Source organism: Eriocheir sinensis, chromosome 60 (genome assembly GCF_024679095.1).
Source record: "Eriocheir sinensis breed Jianghai 21 chromosome 60, ASM2467909v1, whole genome shotgun sequence".
Classification (NCBI taxonomy): Eukaryota; Metazoa; Arthropoda; class Malacostraca; order Decapoda; family Varunidae; genus Eriocheir; species Eriocheir sinensis.
The window spans coordinates 2306630-2321215 of record NC_066568.1 but is presented as its reverse complement, the minus strand read 5'-3'; the positions used below and the strand labels follow the sequence as shown (position 1 = coordinate 2321215).

The window sequence follows — 14586 nt, the reverse complement described above, 5'->3', positions numbered from 1 at the left end:
ACACACACACACACACACACACACACACACACACACACACACACACACACACACACACACACACACACACACACACACACACACACACACACACACACACACACACACACACACACACACACACACACACACACACACACACACACACACACACACACACACACACACACACACATGGGGTCTCTCTCTCTCTCTCTCTAATAACCTTTCCGTTTTGATATTTTCCTCCTCCTTCTTTATGGCTTCTGTTGTTGTTGTTGTTGTTTTCCTTCCTTCCTTCCTTCCTTCCTTCCTTATTCATTCATTCATTCATTCTTTCTCTTCTATCTTTTTCATTCACTCATTCCCATTCTTTATTTTTCTTCTTTTTTTCATTGTTATATTATTAGTCATTAGTTAAATATTAGTTCGTTCACTTTTTATTTTTTCTTCTTCGTATTCAGAAAGTACAAAAAAAAGGTATATTATCAGTTCTCCATGTTTCGATGTTCTTTGTTGTTATCAGTATTTAAAGAGAGAAAAACAAATGAATAAATGGATAAAACAAAACACAAATGGATATGGATAAAACAAGGATAAAACAAGGATAAAACAAGGATAAAACAAGGATAAAATATGGATAAAACAAGGATAAAAACAAGAATAAAACAAGGATAAAACAAGGATAAAAACAAGGATAAAACAAGGATAAAACAAATATAAAACAAGGATAAAACAAGGATAAAATATGGATAAAACAAGGATAAAAACAAGAATAAAACAAGGATAAAACAAGGATAAAACAAGGATAAAACAAGGATAAAATATGGATAAAACAAGGATAAAACAAGGATAAAACAAGGATAAAACAAGGATAAAACAAGGATAAAACATGGATAAAACAATGATAAAACAAGGATAAGACAAGGATAAAATATGGATAAAACAAGGATAAAAACAAGAATAAAACAAGGATAAAACAAGGATAAAAACAGGATAAAACAAGGATAAAACAAGGATAAAAACAAGGATAAAAACAAGGATAAAACAAGGATAAAACAAGGATAAAATATGGGTAAAACAAGGATAAAAACAAGAATAAAACAAGGATAAAACAAGGATAAAATATGGGTAAAACAAGGATAAAAACAAGAATAAAACAAGGATAAAACAAGGATAAAACAAGGATAAAAACAAGGATAAAACAAGGATAAAACAAGGATAAAATATGGGTAAAACAAGGATAAAAACAAGAATAAAACAAGGATAAAACAAGGATAAAAACAAGGATAAAACAAGGATAAAACAAGGATAAAACAAGGATAAAACAAGGATAAAACAAGGATAAAACAAGGATAAAACAAGGATAAAATATGGATAAAACAAGGATAAAACAAGGATAAAACAAGGATAAAACAAGGATAAAACAAGGATAAAATATGGATAAAACAAGGATAAAACAAGGATAAAACAAGGATAAAACAAGGATAAAACAAGGATAAAATATGGATAAAACAAGGATAAAACAAGGATAAAACAAGGATAAAACAAGGATAAAACAAGGATAAAATATGGATAAAACAAGGATAAAATATGGATAAAACAAGGATAAAACAAGGATAAAATAAGGATAAAACAAGGATAAAACAAGGATAAAACAAGGATAAAATATGGATAAAACAAGAATAAAACAAGGATAAAACAAGGATAAAACAAGGATAAAACAAGGATAAAACAAGGATAAAACAAGGATAAAATATGGATAAAACAAGGATAAAACAAGGATAAAACAAGGATAAAACAAGGATAAAATATGGATAAAACAAGGATAAAAACAAGGATAAAACAAGGATAAAACAAGGATAAAAACAGGATAAAACAAGGATAAAACAAGGATAAAAACAGGATAAAACAAGGATAAAACAAGGATAAAAACAAGGATAAAACAAGGATAAAACAAGGATAAAACAAGGATAAAAACAAGGATAAAACAAGGATAAAACAAGGATAAAACAGGGATAAAAACAAGGATAAAAACAAGGATAAAAACAAGGATAAAAACAAGGATAGAACAAGGATAAAACAAGGATAAAAACAAGGATAAAACAAGGATAAAACAAGGATAAAAACAAGGATAAAACAAGGATAAAACAAGGATAAAACATGGATAAAATATGGATAAAACAAGGATAAAACAAGGATAAAAACAAGGATAAAACATGGATAAAATATGGAAAAAACAAGGATAAAACAAGGATAAAATATGGATAAGACAAGGATAAAATATGGATAAAACAAGGATAAAATATGGAAAAAACAAGGAAAAAACAAGGATAAAACAAGGATAAAACAAGGATAAAATATGAATAAAACAAGGATAAAACAAGGATAAAACAAGGATAAAATATGGATAAAACAAGGATAAAACAAGGATAAAACAAGGATAAAATATGAATAAAACAAGGATAAAACAAGGATAAAACAAGGATAAAATATGGATAAAACAAGGATAAAACAAGGATAAAACAAGGATAAAATATGGATAAAACAAGGATAAAACAAGGATAAAACAAACAGAAAAAGACCAAAACAAATATAAAAAGGTCAAAACTAACAAAAAAAAAGAGGGAAACAATCATAAAAAAGGGGAAAAAACAAAAGAAGAAAAAGAAAATATAAGAAGCCAAAAGAAACAGAAAAAGGTAAAAAACAAAACCACAAATGAAACCAATACAAAAAAAAAGAAGAAAAAAAACATCCCACATACCTTGCTCTTCCTTTCTCTTGTCCCTTTACTTGGCTCATTATCCTCTGCAGCCATTATCCAGGTGAGCGTTGTGCCCTAACTGCCCTGAACACCTGTCAGAGAGAAGGAAAACCATATTGAAAACTAGCACACACTAACAGCCACCGAAAAATTAAAAACACACGACTGAAAATAATCGGGAAAAGGTGAAAATAATTTGGGAAAGGACAGAACAAGATATGAAAAGGCTAGACTAGGTTAGGTTACGTTAGGAGAGGTTAAAGGGGCTCTCCCACATTCCCGGTCCCGGTCCCGATCGTCCCCGATGACTCCCGATAAGCCGATCGGGGCCTGACCGCCGGCAAAATAAGCCGGCTTAGGTAAGGTAAGGTCAGGCCAGGTTAAGGATAAGTAAAAGTAGATTAGGATGTGCTTAAATTAGCTTAGGTAAGGTCAGGTCAGGTTAAGTTAGGTTAGGAGAGGTTAGGATAGGTTAAAATATCTTTAGGTTAGCTTAAGTTAAGTAAGGTAAGGTTGTTAAGTTACATTAGCTTAGGCTTGGTTAGGTAAAGAAAGGTAAGGATTAGGTAAGGTTAGATTAGGTTAGGTAAGTACTTTACCTTACCTAATCTAACCTTACTCATTTACCTAATTTACTTTTACTCATTTACCTTATCTTTATTTTACTTTTATTTTATTTACTAATTCATTTTACCTAATCCTTACCTTATAAGGTAAGGATTAGGTAAGGTAAGGTTAGGTTAGGTTAGGTAAGGCTAGGTAAGGTAAGGTAAGGCAAGGTTAGGTTAGGTAAGGTTAGGTTAGCTTAGGTAAGGTTAGATTAAGTAAGGTAAGATAAGGTAAGGTAAGGCAAGGATAGGTTGGGTAAGGTTATGTTAGGAGACGAAGGAATGAAAGAAGTATGGAAAAACAAACACATTAATAAAAAAAAAAGGAAAGAAAAAAAATTGAGAGGTCAGCACGTGTTTGATAAGCCATTTCTTTAATTAGCTTAGGTTAGGTAAGGTTATGTTAGGTAAGGTTAGGTAAGGTAAGGTAAGGTAAGGTTAGATTAGGTAAGGTTAGGTTAGGTAAGGCTAGGTAAGGTAAGGTAAGGTAAGGTTAGGTTAGGTAAGGTTAGATTAGGTAAGGTAAGGTTAGGTAAGGTAAGGTTAGGTAAGGTTAGCTAAGGTAAGGTAAGATAAGGTAAGATAAGGTAAGGCAAGGTAAGGCAAGGTTAGGTTAGGTTAGGTTAGTAAGGCAAGGTAAGGCAAGGTTAGGTTAGGTAAGGCTAGGTAAGGTAAGGTTAGATTAGGTAAGGTAAGGTAAGGTAAAGTAAGATAAGGTAAGGCAAGGATAGGTTAGGTCAGGTTATGTTAGGAGACGAAGGAAGGAAAAATCGAAATACACTAAAAAAAAAGGAAAGAAAAAAATATTGAGGTCAGGATGTGTTTGATAAGCCATTTCCTTAATTTGTTTGGCGGGGCTCGAACCAGTGTGCTCTCGGGCGGGAAAAAGGTAAAGGTGATCATCTCGCCACCTCGCTTCACCTACCTGGTGGGCACGAGCGATAGTTACCTGTTGATTGACTTTCCCTCACCTGGCAACACTGCATGAGCCGCCACGCCCTACACACACACACACACACACACACACACACAAACACAAGCGTTCTATTTTTTTCCTCCTCCACCACCAACGCCCTCTTTGAACACACACACACACACACACACACACTAACACTAACACACACACACACACACACACACACACACACACTCACAAGCGTTCTATTTTTTCCTCCTCCACCACCAACGCCCTCTTTGAACACACACACACACACACACACACACACACACACACACACACACACACACACACACACACACACACACACACACACACACACACACACTCACAAGCGTTCTATTTTTTCCTCCTCCACCACCAACGCCCTCTTTGAACACACACACACACACACACACACACACACACACACACACACACACACACACACACGCACATACCTCAACCCTATTCCTCATTACTGTATCCGTTTCTAATTCTCCTTAATCCATTTCAAAGCGTTTTCAACCTCTTTTAATGCCATCGAATCCCTTTCCTCACTTCTCAATCCTTTTATAAATCTTCACTGAATCCTTAACCAGAGCCCCTCGATCCTCTTCCTATCTCTTCAAAGCCTTTCAAAGGGTAGCACGTCTTCAAAGGTCACTCTGTAATCCTTTTTCTTGCTTTTCATTCCTTTCCTAATCTTTTTTTCAATCCCTTAAAATGCAAACCAGAATCCTTTTTTTAAGATGTTGAATCCTTTTAGTGACTCTTTAAAACTCCTTTCAAATCTTCCTTAATCCCTTTCAAATATTCTTCAATCATTTTCCTGTAACCCTTTTTCTTAATTTCCATTCCTTTTCTAATCGTTTTCAATCCCTTAAAATGCCAACCTGAATCCTTTTTTTAAGATACTGAATCCTTTTGGTGACTCTTTAAAACTCCTTTCAAATCTTCCTCAACCCCTTTCAATTATTTTCTATCCTTTTCCTCACTTCTCGACCCCTTTCTTCACTTTTTCAATGCTTTTCCTCACTCCTCAATCCCATTCAACCCCTCTTCCAATTCCTTTAAGTCACCTCGAACCCTTTAATTCTTTCTCAATCCTTCTCCTTACTTTTTAATCCTTTTCAAATCGTCCTTCCCCCCTTTAAATGTCATTCAATCCTATTACTCGATCCCTTTCAAATTTCCATAAAGCCCATCCAAAGTCACTTAATCCTTTTCCTTCACGCCTCACTATCTTACAAATCTTTTTCAGTCTTTTAAAACCCACTCAGAACCCTTTAATTTACTCTCAACCCTCTGCCACACTCTTCAATCCCTTTTCTCAACCCTTTTCCAGCCCTTAAAATCACCCAGCACCCTTTAATTCACACCTCAACCCTTTCTAAATCCTCCAATTCTTTTACCATCTCTTCAATCCTTTTCAAATTTTCCTCACCCTTCATAAACCAATCAATCCTTTTACTTTCTCTCCAATCCTCTTTCACATCCAATTCTTTTACTATATCTTCAATCCTCTTCAAATTTTCCTCACCCTTCAGAAATCAATCAATCCTTCAATCCTCTCTCACACTCTTTAACTCCTTTTCAAACCCTCTTCAATCCTACAAAACTCATTTAATACTCTTTAATTCACACCTCAACCCTTTCTAAATCCTGCAATTGTTTTACCATCTCTTCAATCCTCTTCAAATTTTCCTCACCCTTCAGAAATCAATCAATCCTTCAATCCTCTCTCACACTCTGTAACTCCTTTTCAAACCCTCTTCAATCCTACAAAACTCATTCAATACTCTTTAATTCACACCTCAACCCTTTCTAAATCCTGCAATTGTTTTACCATCTCTTCAATCCTCTTCAAATTTTCCTCACCCTTCAGAAATCAATCAATCCTTCAATCCTCTCTCACACTCTTTAACTCCTTTTCAAACCCTCTTCAATCCTACAAAACTCATTCAATACTCTTTAATTCACACCTCAACCCTTTCTAAATCCTGCAATTCTTTTACCATCTCTTCAATCCTCTTCAAATCTTTCTCACCCTTCAAAAATCAATCAATCCTTTTACCATCCCCTCAAACCTCTCTCACACTCTTTAACCCCCTTTTCCAACCCCTTTTCCACCCCTCAACAGTCATCCAACACCCTCCCCGTCACACCCCGCCATCACCCCGTCACACCGCGGCCCGAGTCACCCACCTATTAGCCAGAGGATATTAAATTACCCCGGTTAATGGTCCCATCAGAGTAATGGCTTGTTTATAGGGGAGACTTGTTAGCGGGCGTGAGGGGGAGGGGGAAGGGGAGAGGGGAAGGGAAAGAGGGGAGAGAGAGGGAAACGATTTGACGGTTGATGGTTGTGCTTGTTGGGTATAGGAAGGGAAGGGATAGGATGGGATGGGTATGGAAGGGAAGGGATAGGAAGGGAAAGGAATGGGATGGGAAGGGATGGGAAGGAATGGGATGGGATGGGAAGGAATGGGATGGAATGGGATGGGAGGGAAGGTGAGGGAAAGGAATGGGATGGGATGGAATGAGATGGGAAGGGATGGGAAAGAAAGGAAAGGAAAGGGAAGGGAAGGGAAGGGAAGGGAAGGGAAGGAATGGGATGGGATGGGAAGGGAAGGAAAGAGAAAGGAAGGGAAGGGATAGGAAGGGAAAGGAATGGAAAGGGATGGGAAGGGAAGGGAAGGGAAGGGAAGGGAAGGAAAAGGAGGGAAGGGAAGGGAGGGGAAAGGAAAGAAAGGGAAGGAAAGAGAAAGGAAGGGAAGGGATAGGAAGGGAAAGGAAAGGAAGGGAAGGGAAGGGATAGGAAAGGAGGGAAGGGAAGGGAGGGGAAAGGAAAGAAAGGGAAGGAAAGAGAAAGGAAGGGAAGGGATAGGAAAGGAAAGGAAAGGAAGGGAAGGGAAGGGATAGAAAAGGAAAGGAAGGGAAAGGAAGGGAAAGGAAGGGAAGGGAATTGAAGGGAAGGGAAGGGAAAGTAATTGTGTGGGGATAGGAATGCAGGGAAAAGTGAGGAAGGGGATTAGATGGGGAGGAAATGAAGGGGAAAGGAAAGGGTGAATGTACTGGAAGGGAAGAGGAGGAGGAAGAGGAGGAGGAGGAGGAGGAGGAGGGGAGAAGAGTGTAAGAGTGAGCGGAGAAAGAGATGAAAGAGAAAAAAAAAGTAGAAGAGGGAGGTAAGAATAGACGAAGGAGAGAGAGAGAGAGAGAGAGAGAGAGAGAGAGAGAGAGAGAGAGAGAGAGAGAGAGAGAGAGAGAGAGAGAGAGAGAGAGAGAGAGAGAGAGAGAGAGAGAATCAGATGAAGAGGAGAGAGAAAGGGAGAGGAAAAGGATAGAAGGAGAGAAAGAGAAAGAGGGGAGAGAAAGAGGGAGAGAAGAGAAGAGAGGAAGAGGAAGAGGAAGGAAATAAATAATGAAGCAGAAAGAGATGAGGAGGAGGAAGAAGAAAACGAAGAAGAAGAGGAGGAGGAGGAAGAGGAGGAGGAGGAAGAAAGGAAGGTGAGAGAAAACAGGAAAGAAAAGTAAATAATGAACCAGAAAGATATAAGGAGGAGGAAGAAGAAGAGGAAGAGGAGGAAGAAGAAGAAGAGAAGGAAGAAGAAGAAGAAGAAGAGGAGGAGGAGGAGGAGGAGGAAAAGGAAGAAGAGTGAGAGAAAACAGGAAAGAAAAGTAAATAATGAAACAGAAAGAAATGAGGAGGAGGAGGAAGAAGAAGAGGAAGAGGAAGAAGAAGAAGAAGAAGAGGAGGAAGACGAAGAGGAGGAAAAGGAAGAAGAAAAGTGAGAGAAAACAGGAAAAATAAGTAAATAATGAAACAAAGAAATGAGGAGGAGAAAGAAGAAGAGGAAGAGGAAAAGGAAGAAGAGGAAGAAGAAGAGGAGGAGGAAGAGGAGGAAAAGGAAGAAGAAAGAAAAGTGAGAGAAAACAGGAAAAAAAAAGTAAATAATGAAACAGAAAGAAATGAGGAGGAAGAAGAAGAAGAAAAGGAAGAGGAAGAAGAAGAGGAAGAGGAGGAGGAGGAAGAGGAGGAAAAGGAAGAAGAAAGAAAAGTCAGAGAAAACAGGAAAAAAAAAGTAAATATTGAACCTGAAAGGGAGGAGGAGGAGGAGGAGGAGGAAGAAGAAGAAGAGGAAGAGGAAGAAGAAGAGGAAGAAGAGGAGGAGGAAGAGGAGGAAAAGGAAGAAGAAAGAAAAGTGAGAGAAAACAGGAAAAAAAAGTAAATATTGAACCTGAAAGGGAGGAGGAGGAGGAGGAAGAAGAAGAAGAGGAAGAGGAAGAGGAAGAGGAGGAGGAGGAAGAGAAGGAAAAGGAAGAAGAAAGAAAAGTCAGAGAAAACAGGAAAAAAAAGTAAATATCGAACCAGAAAGGGAGGAGGAGGAGGAAGAAGAAGAAGAGGAAGAGGAAGAGGAAGAGGAGGAGGAGGAAGAGGAGGAAAAGGAAGAAGAAAGAAAAGTGAGAGAAAACAGGAAAAAAAAAGTAAATAATGAAACAGAAAGAAATGAGGAGAAAGAAGAAGAAGAAGAGGAAGAGGAAGAAGAAGAGGAAGAGGAGGAGGAGGAAGAGGAGGAAAAGGAAGTAGAAAGAAGTCAGAGAAAACAGGAAAAAAAAGTAAATATTGAACCAGAAAGAAATGAGGAGGAAGAAGAAGAAGAGGAAAAGGAAGAAGAAGAAGAGGAAAAGGAGGAAGAAGAAGAGGAAGAAGAGGAGGAGGAGGAGGAGGAAGAGTCACTTATTAATCTCTCCCGCGGGCTTTATGATTTTGTTTTCACTCCGAGGAGGAAGAAAAAAAAGAGGAAAAAAAAAAAACAAGAAAAATATGAACCAATTATTTAACACCAGGAAGAGGAGGAGGAGGAGGAGGAGGAGGAGGAGGAAGAAAAGGGAAAAAAAAGAGGAAAATAAAGAGGAAAAAATAAAATACATTGTTCCTCTTAACGTCAATATTTTCCTCACTAGGTTATTAATTGGCCCTCATCTACCTTGTCCTAATTAAAAAACAACAGGTAGACAGGTAGATGTATTGATTAAAGGTGGTAATTAATATTCAATCATCTTATTTCTCCCTCAATCCCTTTCAAATCGTGTTCAATCCTTTAAATTCAACCCCAATCCTTTTCAAATCCTCTTCGATCCTCTTTAAAACTCATCCAGAATCTCTCAATCCCTTTGTTTACTCTTTAAATCCCTTTCAAATCCTATTCAATCCTTTAAAATCAACCCCAATCTTTTTCAAATCCTCTTTGATCCTCTTTAAAACTTATCCAGAATCTCTCAATCCCTTTGTTTACTCTTTAAATCCCTTTCAAATCCTATTCAATCCTTTAAATTCAACCCCAATCCCTTTCAAATGCTCTTCGATCCTCTTTAAAACTCATCCAGAATCCCTCAATCCTTTTATTTACTCTTCAATCCCTTTCAAATCCTATTCAATCCTTTATACGTTGACAACCCCAATCCTTTTCCAAACTTCCCAATCATTTTCCAAACTTCTTAATCCTTTTCAAATCTTCTTCGACACCTTTAAAACTCAACCAGAATCCCTATATCCCTTTACTAACTCTTCAATCCCTTTCAAATCTTCCTCAACCCTTTTTAAATCCTCTTCAATCCCTTTCCTCACTTCTCAATCCTTTATTTCATCCTTCAATCCGTATTCAACCTTCCTCAGTCCTATCAATTCAACCTTCCTAAAAATAGACAGATAGGAAGGAAGGAAGGAAGGAAGAGAGAAAGAAAGAAAGAAAGGAAGGAAGGAAGGAAGGAAGGAAAGAAAGAAAGAAAGAGAGAAAGAAAGAAAGAAAGGAAGGATGGAACGAAAGGAAGGAAGGACGAAAGGAAGAAAGAAAGAAAGAAAGAAAGAAAAAAAAAAGAAGGAAGGAAGGAAGGAAAAAAGGAAGGAAAACTGAAATACATAAACTAAGAAGACGAGGAAAGAGAAATATAAGAGGAGGAGGAGGAAAAGGTGTAAGATATATTTTAAACTATTTTGGAAAGACGAAAAAGAAAGAGAAAGAAAAAAATAAATCAGAAAATATGACGCCGTTGAAGGAGTAGAAAGAAGAAAGAATGAAGAAAAAAGAGAAAATATTTAGAAGAGTGAAGAAAAGGAAGAAAGAGAGAAGAAATAAATTAGGCTGTTTGCAAAGAGGAAAAAGGAAGAAAAAGGAAGAAAATATATAAAGGAAAATATGAAAAGAACAAAATATGGAAGAAAGAATGAAGAAAAACAGAAAATATTTAAGAGGGTGAAGAAAAGGAGGAAAGAGAGAAGAAATATATTAGGCTATTAAGAAAGACGAAAAAGGAAGAGAAAATGAAAAAATATTGATAAAGGAAAATATGAAAAGGACAAAAATATGGAAGAAAAAGATTAAGGAACATAAAGAAAATCAGAAGGAAAATATATCATGATGTTTAGAAAAATAAAAAAAAGAAGGAAAAAGAAAAATATATAGATCAAAGAAAAGAAAATGAAAAAAATGAAAGGAAAATATTGAGAAAAGTAAATAAACAAATAAAAAATGAATAAAAAGGAGAAAGAAAGGAAAAAGAAAAAAATATATATACGAAGGTGTTAAGAGAAGAGGAAGGAAGAAAGGAAGGAAGGAAGGAAAATAAAGATGAGAGAGAGAGAGAGAGAGAGAGAGAGAGAGAGAGAGAGAGAGAGAGAGAGAGAGAGAGAGAGATAATATATTACCACGTCAGGGAGAAGAAAAGATAAAAAAAATATTGTGTGGAAAAGAGAAAGGCGGGAAAATATTTTAAGACGATGGGAAAGAAAAAAAGAACAAGGAAGAAAATTTGACACGAGTATATTTTGAGGTATTCTTTTTCATCCTTTTCCTTCATCTTTTTCTTTCTTTCTCGAATAATAAAGAAGCAAAAGGAAGTACATATTTATTTACTTAGTTATTTATTTTTGTTTTAGTGAAGAAAACTCGAGGTAAAGATTGACAGTAAGAAAAAAGAAAAGAAAAGAAAATATAATGAGCGTGTAATATTTTTTGAACGAGAAAGAAAGAAAAAAAGAAAGAAGGAAAGAAAAGGAAAAATAGAAAGAAAGAAAAGGAGAAATAAACAAACAAACAATGAAGGGAAGAAAGAAAAAAAGAAAGATAAAGAAAAAGAAAGAAACGCTAATAATAAAAACAACATATAATAAGAAAAAAAAAGAAAAACAAACAAAACCACAAAAAAATATATAAGATGTAATATTTTTTAAACGAGAGAGAGAGAGAGAGAGAGATGATTGGGTGCGAATTTTCTCCCGCACACCTGTCGTGGGATGAGCCAGGTAAGCGTTGTGTTTAATTAATTATTGCGTGCAGGTGTGCGAAAAACGGGTTTCTCTCTCTCTCTCGCTCTCTCTCTCTCTCTCTGTATCCCACCGCTGCCACCAGTGTTACGATTTCTCTCTCTCTGTATCCCACCGCTGCCACCAGTGTTACGATTTCTCTCTCTCTCTCTGTATCCCACCGCTGCCACCAGTGTTACGATTTTTTTTCTCTCTCTCTCTCTCTCTCTCTCTCTCTCTCTCTCTCGTCCATAAATTATTACGTCTTTTATATTTTTTTTTTTTATTTGTTTTTGTTTTCATATTTATTTGCATCTCTCTCTCTCTCTCTCTCTCTCTCTCTCTCTCTCTCTTTCTCCGTTCCCACAATCTCTACCTTCAACCTTGACACTCTCCCTCTCCTCCTCCTCCTCCTCCTCCTCCTCCTCTTCCGCCTCCTCCTATTCCTTCATGCCCTGAGGTAAATATGCAGGTTAACCTCACGCTGCGTCAATGGAGGAAGGAAGGAAGGAAGGAAGGAAGGAAGGAAAGAAGGAAGGAAGGAAGGGAGGGACATGAAGGGACAGGGAGGGAGGGACAGAAGGAAGGAATGAGGAAGGATGAGAGGGAAGTATTGAAGGATAGGAGAAAGGAAGGAGGAAGAAGAAGGAAGAGGAAGAAGAAATATTTTAAAAAGAATAAAAAAGAAGAAAAACAAAAAATGAGAAAATATGGGAAGGAGGAGAAAATTATGAAAAGAAAAGAACGAAAGGAAAAAATGAGGAAAAGAGGAAATTTAGGAAGAGGAAGAAAAATGGAAAATAAAGAAGGAAATAAAAAGAAAAAAGAAAGAAAGAATAGGAAGAATAAGGAGAGAAAAGGCAGAGGAAGAAAAGAAAAGAGGAAGATGGAAAATAGGAAAATAAAAAAATAGGAAAAATGAGAGGAAGAAAAGGAGGAATAAAGAGAAAAGGAAAGGAAAATAATGGGGGAAAATATGAAAAAAAAATTAAGGAGAATTGAAAGGAAGAAAAGGAGGAATTAAAGAAAAAAAAAGAAGTGGTGGAAGAAAAAAAGAAAAGGAAGAAAAGGACATAAATAGGAAAATAGAGGAAGGAAATAAAGCAATAGATTTTCTTTTTTTTTCTTTTCGCGATATATTGTTTTGTTTTTCTTTCCCTTTTGAAATTAGTTTCATCGGAAGAGAAAAATCCATCGGTTTCCCTTCACTCTCTCTCTCTCTCTCTCTCTCTCTCTCTCTCTCTCTGTTATCTTTCTTCCGCTTTTTACTTCCAGTCATTGTTTTTTTTTTTCTCTCTCTCCCAGTGTTTGTTTTGCTCCTCTCTCTCTCTCTCTCTCTCTCTCTCTCTCTCTCTCTCTCTCTCTCTCTCTCTCTCTCTGTATCCCACCGCTGCCACCAGTGTTACGATCTCTCTCTCTCTCTCTCTCTCTCTCTCTCTCTCTCTCTCTCTCTCTCTCTTCTTCGTTTTTTTAATATTTTTTCCTTTCTTTTTCTTTTTTTTCCTTTCTTCTTCCTTTATTTCTTGTTTTTTTCTTCCTTTTCCTCTTTTCTTTTGACTTGGTATTTTCTTCTTCTTCCTCCTCCTCCTCCTCCTCTTCCTCCTTCCTTTCCTTCTTTTCCTATCTTCCTTCTCTCAATACGTCTCACTATTCTCTTCCATAATCTCTCTCTCTCTCTCTCTCTCTCTCTCTCTCTCTCGTTATACAGGGCTTCCAAAATGCTGCGAATCGGTTTGAACTCAATTTATCTTTTACTCCGAAACACTAAAAAAAATATATATATATATACATACACATTCGTTCAATATTTGTCCTTTTTTTTTCTTTTTTTTTCGGAAAGTCTGTGTAGGTAAAAATATCGTAAACCAGTGTGTGTGTGTGTGTGTGTGTGTGTGTGTGTGTGTGTGTGTGTGTGTGTGTGTGTGTGTTCCTGTCTCTCTCTCTCTCACACACACACACACACACAAACACGTACACACACACACACACACATAGTTTAGCTGCATATTTTTTTCTTCTTTTCTCCTGCAAGTTTAGAATCAGTAGTAGTAGTAGTAGTAGTAGTAGTAGTAGAAGAGGAATGAAGAAAATAAAGAATAGGAGGAAGAGGAAGATGGAAAAGAAGGAAGAACAGAAGGAGGAGGAGGAGGAGGAGGAGGAGGAGAAAAAGGAAGAGTATCAGGAGGAGGAGGAGGAAAAGAAGGAATACTCTCTCTCTCTCTCTCTCTCTCTCAACGCTTGGGCAGAAATCTGAAATGATCGAGTCGAGAAAAAATTATTTACACACGATTTTTTTTTCTTTTAAGGCGCTAAACCGATGAGAGAGAGAGAGAGAGAGAGAGAGAGAGAGAGAGAGTGTATGTGGTATCTTCATGTTTCTCTATATATCTCTTCATTTTCTTTATTTGTTTATCCGTTTATATGTTCATCAATCTCTCTCTCTCTCTCTCTCTCTCTCTCTCTCTCTCTGAAACAAATTTAAATACCAAAGAGTTTTCGTTCAATATTTTTTTTCTCTCTCTTCCTCTGTATCAATCACTACTCGTGTGCGTGTGTGTGTGTGTGTGTGTGTGTGTGTGTGTGTGTGTGTGTGTGTGTGTGTGTGTGTGTGTGTGTGTATTCATCCATTTGTCAACCTTTTAATTTCTCTATATACGAAGAAAAACAATAATAATAATAATAATAATAATAATAATAATAATAATAATAATAATAATAATAATAATGATGAGAAACTTGCCAGGATGTTAAAGTGGAAGTCTCTCTCTCTCTCTCTCTCTCTCTCTCTCTCTCTCTCTCTCTCAATAAAACTAGACTTATTTTAAACTCTAATCAATTAAGTTTCATTGTTAAGTTTCAGTGAAGCAGTGAAGCGTCTCCAAACTCCCTGACTGAGCTAATGAGCCATTCTCTCTCTCTCTCTCTCTCTCCTGATATATAAAATACGAAATAAATCGACAAACTACAATCTCTCTCTCTCTCTCTCTCT

At 36.7% G+C, this 14586-nt stretch overlaps 1 long non-coding RNA gene across 4 annotated transcripts in view; it reads right to left on the bottom strand.

Moving 5' to 3' along the window:
* The window catches only part of LOC126985714 (uncharacterized), a 65468-nt gene that overhangs the window by 37457 nt on the left and 13425 nt on the right, over positions 1-14586 (bottom strand). For all 4 annotated transcript variants that reach the window (XR_007738981.1, XR_007738980.1, XR_007738979.1 and 1 more), the window contains one exon: positions 2747-2838. This is a non-coding gene — a long non-coding RNA (uncharacterized LOC126985714). The remainder of the gene's footprint in view (positions 1-2746; positions 2839-14586) is intronic.